Genomic DNA, 6,762 nt, shown 5'->3' on the forward strand with positions numbered 1-6,762 from the left:
TATGAATAGTTAATTTATCAGAAGTTTGAGGGAATTACATACTAGGTTTTTGGGTCATGTTTTGATCTGAATCTTGTGAATGGGTTTGATTGTAATGGAACTACTTAGGAATTAGGGTCTTTTTGTAAATATGGTGTGTTTGACTAGTATTTGTAAATATGGTTAATAGAATTGCAATTACGGTTTCTTTTTGTGTTGATTTGAATATAGTGGGTTACATTTGGTATACTAGAGATGTCTTAGTGATTTCTAATGGAAGGAACAATGGTATGTTAAACTGTGGTATGTTGAAATGTATTATATGATCTATGAATTTACTAAAGAATTATCTGAATTCTATCCAGAACTAGAATCCTGGTACAAGGTAAGGAACTAATCCTAATTCTAGACGCTTTTCATCTAAAGTGCAGAAACTGCTTCTCAAAACATACTATGAATAGTTAATTTATCAGAAGTTTGAGGGAATTACATACTAGGTTTTTGGGTCATGTTTTGATCTGAATCTTGTGAATGGGTTTGATTGTAATGGAACTACTTAGGAATTAGGGTCTTTTTGTAAATATGGTGTGTTTGACTAGTATTTGTAAATCTGGTTAATAGAATTGCAATTACGGTTTCTTTTTGTGTTGATTTGAATATAGTGGGTTACATTTGGTATGCTAGAGATGTCTTAGTGATTTCTAATGGAAGGAACAATGGTATGTTAAACTGTGGTATGTTGAAATGTATTATATGATCTATGAATTTACTAAAGAATTATCTGAATTCTATCCAGAACTAGAATCCTGGTACAAGGTAAGGAACTAATCCTAATTCTAGACGCTTTTCATCTAAAGTGCAGAAACTGCTTCTCAAAACATACTACAATCTTGATTCACTAATGGTAACAATATCCTACACCCAAACACTATAACTGAGTCTAAGTTTATTAACAAAAGGTATAAAAAGCGGTAGATCATCTGTCAAAGCCGTAATAACTTGACTCAAGATTGAGTCTGGTGAAACCTACATGATTCCACTGACCCACAAAACTACTTGGTGCTGGTGGAGGCATATACACATCTAATTCTAATCTAGAATGTATTCTGACCACTGAATTGTGTTGACTCAACGAGTTAATTACAAATGACTGATTAACAAACAAATATCAAGCAAAGAATTTAAAGAACCAATATTTTTATAAAACTAAACCAAGCAAAATAATACCACCATCCTCAATATTTAAAAAATAATTAATCAAAATAAACAATTTCTAAAAACAAAAACCACATTATTCAAAAGTTTCTTTGATTATATGCTCAACTAAATTCATCACATTTGGATCTGGTACTCGTGTTGCAGCATTAGCAGGATGTGTTGGAACTTCAAGTACCTTTTTCTCTAGAGGTGTCTCCCTGGGTATTTCTGGTGCTCCAAACACAGTTTCACCAACAGGCTCATTCGAAGAAATGGGAGCATGGACACCATCCATTTCAACAGAAGCAGAAGCAGGAAGAGTAAGATTGTCAACGCGAGCTTGAACTTCAGCTAACAGGGGCATGCCAGGAACCTTACACACGCCATCAATAGTTATGGTGATCCTTAGCTTTCTAGGGATGGCCATTACTATCCTTGGAATTTTTTTAATGCTCTCGTTATTGTTCTTATTGGAACTCATTTTCTTCGTCTAATATATCAATCTATCTTTTATGCTAGTGTGGTTTGTACGACCTCTTTAATTAATAGTATATATATGTATTAGAAAAACCCTGATTTTTTTAGGTTAGGAGCATTATCTCCAATTACCTAATTTAGTTGTATTCTGCATATTACTCTCAAATAAACAAAATATAACAGTTTCCATATTGATAAATATATTCTCATATACGCGTACAACACCACATTGATTTTAGTATATAGTATGATTTATCTAAATACGGAAACATAACACGAAAAAATTACGTAAACACAACTATGTTGATTGAGTACATATATGCTTTATCTTACAGTAGATCATAATCATGTACTCTTCGCTAATGTGCATGCCTTGGCTAAACTCTTGCCAAATCTATAGGTATCTGAAGTATCTCTCTCCATGATTCGCCATGCCTAATCTTCTCTGAACAAATTTCTATTTTTGGTGTAATTCCCTCGGTAATTCACACCTACTCAAATCCATGCGCAACAATTCCGTCCATCCAAGCGCTATAACCATGCCCAAATTCTCTTTTGGCTTTCGCATATTGGTCAACACCATAAATTACAGCTATATATGATTGGAAATAGCAATATATATTGGGATCATTTTTTTTCTTCAAAAGATTAATATACTATGGTCATAAACCTAATTTCTTGTCTTCAAAAGATTAATATACTATGGTCATAACCCTAATTTTTAAATTTGCGAAGGACACATAAATAGAATGTTGATAAACTGGAATAAATCTCGCACAAACACGTGAAAATATCTGTTTCTTATTTGGATCATGGATTTTTAAATAAGGCATGCTGATTGAGGATGCGACCATTGGCCAAACGGTGTAACGGTTCGCACCCCTCCGTATTACGCTTCACATTAACCGAATAGATTTTGAAACACCAAAAGACGTGAAAATTCCAACAGGTGTGTTGTGTGGGGACACATATTGCATCCATTGGATGTGTATATAAGCTTTACTCGTATCTGCTAGTAGCATTCAACAAAAAATAAATCTTAAATGCTTCTACATTTAAAAAAAAATATTTCACCAGTAATAGTAATGGAAATATTACCGGATTTAACTCCCGAGATACTACACCTCCTCCCAAGCACAGAAAGTATTTTGGCAAGCAAATGTGTATGCAAAGAGTGGAATTCTGTCCTTGCAGACAAAAAAAATTGGGCTCCTTTTCGGTTTCACTAAAAAAGTGGGAGAAGAAAATGTTACACAACTCTTCTACAGAGAACAAATTGAGAAGGAAGATTACTACACGGTGATGGGAGATTTCAATCAGATGTTATTTGGAAACAATGGTACCTGGAATATCGCATCCTATGATGTAAACATGTCACACCCAATCGTTGGATCTTGTAATGGTCTGGTATGTTTTTATGTTTCACACCACGGCATACAAGATCCTATTTATATTATGAATCTAACAACGGGTGAGAACCTCCATCTGCCGCAAATATACGATCCAACACCAACGCCACAAATTAGTTGGCTATATGCACGATACGTCGTAGGGGGTTTCGGCTACTGTGAACATACCAGTCAATACAAAGTAGTTCGAATTAAAGTGGGCGTTAAAGTGGACGTACACACACTAGGATACAACATGGGATGGAGGAATATCGGAGAATTTCCTTTTACTTTTCGGGATTCATATATGTACGCACATTGTTGTATTTTTTGGATAAATCATTATATTTATAACAATGATCAGATAGTATCTTTAGATTTGGACAATGAGACATTCCAGTCACATTCGCCACCCCCGCATCATATTTATGAGAATAGTGGTTTCAGTATTCCAAAACTTGGAATGGTCTTGTCTGGAGTTCGCCTTTTATTTTACAACATTCACGATATTTATGATATCCGGATTGATTTTTGGGCACCCATTTCCGATAATGATATTCATGCACGGGTACCCGGTGTAGAATGGAATTGGGTACTTAAGAGGAGAATTGTCTTGGAAGAGACTTTGAATCCATGGGGGTCGAATTATAAGCTGACAGCCTTGGGAAATAACAACGACATCTTATTGCAAAATTACCAGTGTTTAGTGCGTTATAATGAACTCACAAGAACTTTGACAGAAATTGGGGAGACAAGGTGGCCGGTAAGGGTTAGAGTTATTCCTCACATGAGGACCGCCGTCTCGTTGAGGAATTTTGGAGGACAATCGGAAACATGTACTGACGATGACCATACCACAAACATATTCCGAGTGTAGTGTTTTTGTTTTTGTTTTGATTAGAGTAATGTAGTTTGGTGTTCAATATATATATATATATATATATATATATATATATATATATACTATATATTTTTAAAAGTACTATTTCTCATCTTTGATTTTTTTTTCGTATCTTGTTTGGACTAAAAGTTGTTTTTGAAATCTGAAGAATCGGAGTTGGTCTTATTTTAGGTAATAATGGTTGGTATTTTATTTAATGGAGTTAATGCTTTTAAACATATTCCCGACTAATTTAGAGGGGGATTTTCTTTTATGGTGGTCAATTTGGTATATAGGGAGGCATTTCTGTATTCCAGTTGTATTTATGGTTATAAATTTTGTGAATCTATAGGAAGACTTATATGTGTTCATTATTGTAGAAAATCTGATATCAAAGACTTGAAGAAAGGAACACAGAACTAAAACTCAAACAAACTTCTCTTGATTGATGTATTTTGACTCATGGATTGATGTATTTCGACTCATGGATCAACAGCCTATTTATATGAGTAACAAACTTGACTCTCAAGAAAAATAACTTTCCAAACACAATCAAACTCTAACAAAGAAACTTCTAGACAATTCTCACGTAAATAAACTCTTAAAACCAGTAATACTTGCAACCCAAATAAACTTCTATAAACCGTACCATGTCAACAAGAGTTGTTGATCCATTCACTTTATGTCAACTGTACCAGTTGACTCAACCATATTGGTTTATTCTTCATGTCAACTGTACCAGTTGACTCAACCATATTGGTTTATTCTTCATAGTATCTTGGTTTATTCTTCAAAAATTATAATAAAATCTGAGAGAGGAAAAGAAAAATGTAAAAAGAAGTGAGAATTTGAGATGCAAATGGTATAAGTGATTGATAGACAAATCAATGATGATATTCTTGAAAATACACACGAATGAAAAAAAAAATTGTGACTAATCGGGATTCTTTTTGTAGACGGATTATTGATTTGAAACTGGCATTTGACACCAAAACACAAAACCAGAACATAAATGGGCAAAAAGAGAGATACATAAATTATGGTACCATCAGCCCATATTTGTAGTGATAAATTCACGTTTTGTATTTTATGGATAGTTCCTGTTTTATATTATCAACCAATGCCGTTGTAAATATTAAGATGTTGTCGTGACGGGTATTCTAATTCCAGGAGGTCAGCATTAGTGAATTGGTGTCTTTTCATACCTACTTCATGACGTAATGGTTATCCTTTAGATTTTGTTTCTTTTAAATAAAAATTCAGTTATAGGTTTAAGCTATAACAGCTTATAAGATAAAACGGGCAAATATGCTTTACTTGCCTGCTCATTAAGGACGCGACCTTTCAGAGATAAAACATGCAAATATGCGTTCATGCTCATTAAAGACGCGACCTTTCAAATAATGCATGTTCATCAAGGACACAACCATTCGCCAACAGGTGTATTCGATGCCTATATAAGCATTACTCGTATCTGCTTGTAGCATTCTACAATATTAAGAAAATCTTAAATGCATAAAAAAATTGATAATCTTTCATCAGTATAATATTGATGGATATGTTGCCAGAATTAACTACCGAGATACTACAACACCTCCAAACTGCAGAAAGCATTTTAGCAAGCAAGTGTGTTTCCAAAGAGTGGAATATTATCCTCGGGGACAAAAGAATTGGACTCCTTTTTGGTGTCACACAAAGAATAGGGAAAGAAGTTACTCAACTATTTTATAGAGAGGAAGATTTCAGCCCGATCGTAACAGCCAACAATCACGACGCCCCGAATGATGGAACCCATGAAGATTTGACTAAGTTACACCCAATAGTTGGATCTTGCAATGGTCTGGTATGTTTTTATGTTTCACACCACGGCATACAAGATCCTGTATATTTTATGAATCCAGAAACTGGTGAGCACCTACATCTGCCACAACTATGCATCCCAATTATTGCACGAAATCAAGTACTTTCTTGGTATCCTGTAATTAGGGGTTTCGGATACTGTCAACGTACCGATGAGTACAAGGTAGTTCTAATTCACATGGATGGTAAAGTTCAAATACACACTCTAGGAGACAAGAAAGGACGGAGGAACATAACATGGGAGATTCCTTATATTTTTCGGAGTTCAGGTGTATACGCACATGGTTGTAATTTTTGGAAGGATTGTTGTCAGTGGGATAGTGGCATAGTTTCTTTCAATTTGGACACTGAGACATTTCATCAACATTCGCGACCCCCGTATCATATTCCTAGGAGTGAATTCCCATCAGTTGGGATGGTTATGTTCGAAGATCGCCTTTTATTTTACTACATCCATGAGTCCTGTTGTGATGAGGGGATTAATCTGCCCCGGATAGATTTTTGGGCACCCATTTCCAAAAACAAATATTCATACATAGGCACCTAGCGGGTAATGGAATTGGAATCATAAGATAAGCATTTTCTTGGAAAAGGATGAGGATGAAGAGTGGCCGACCTATTTCCCGATAGCTTTTGGAAAAAACAAGGACCTCCTATTGTGGCAGAATGGGAGTTTATTGCGTTACAATGCACTCACCAGAACTTGGACGGAAATTTGGGGGACACGACTGTGGGAAACAAGCAAGGTTGCAATTATTCCTCATATGAGGAGCGTTGTCTCGCTCAAGAATTTTGGTGGACAATCGGAAACATGTACTCATGATGTCCATGCCACTAACACATTCCTTGGGTTATCTATGTAGCTTTTTTTTCTTTTAGTTATGTTGTCTTTTGTATTTTTGTATTTGGATTTGGATTTTTTTCCTATGTACAATTTATTCCTTGGGTATGTAGCTTTTTTTTTCTCTTGTAGTTTTTTTT

The sequence above is a fragment of the Papaver somniferum genome, chromosome 11, assembly GCF_003573695.1.
Source record: "Papaver somniferum cultivar HN1 chromosome 11, ASM357369v1, whole genome shotgun sequence".
Lineage (NCBI taxonomy): Eukaryota > Viridiplantae > Streptophyta > Magnoliopsida > Ranunculales > Papaveraceae > Papaver > Papaver somniferum.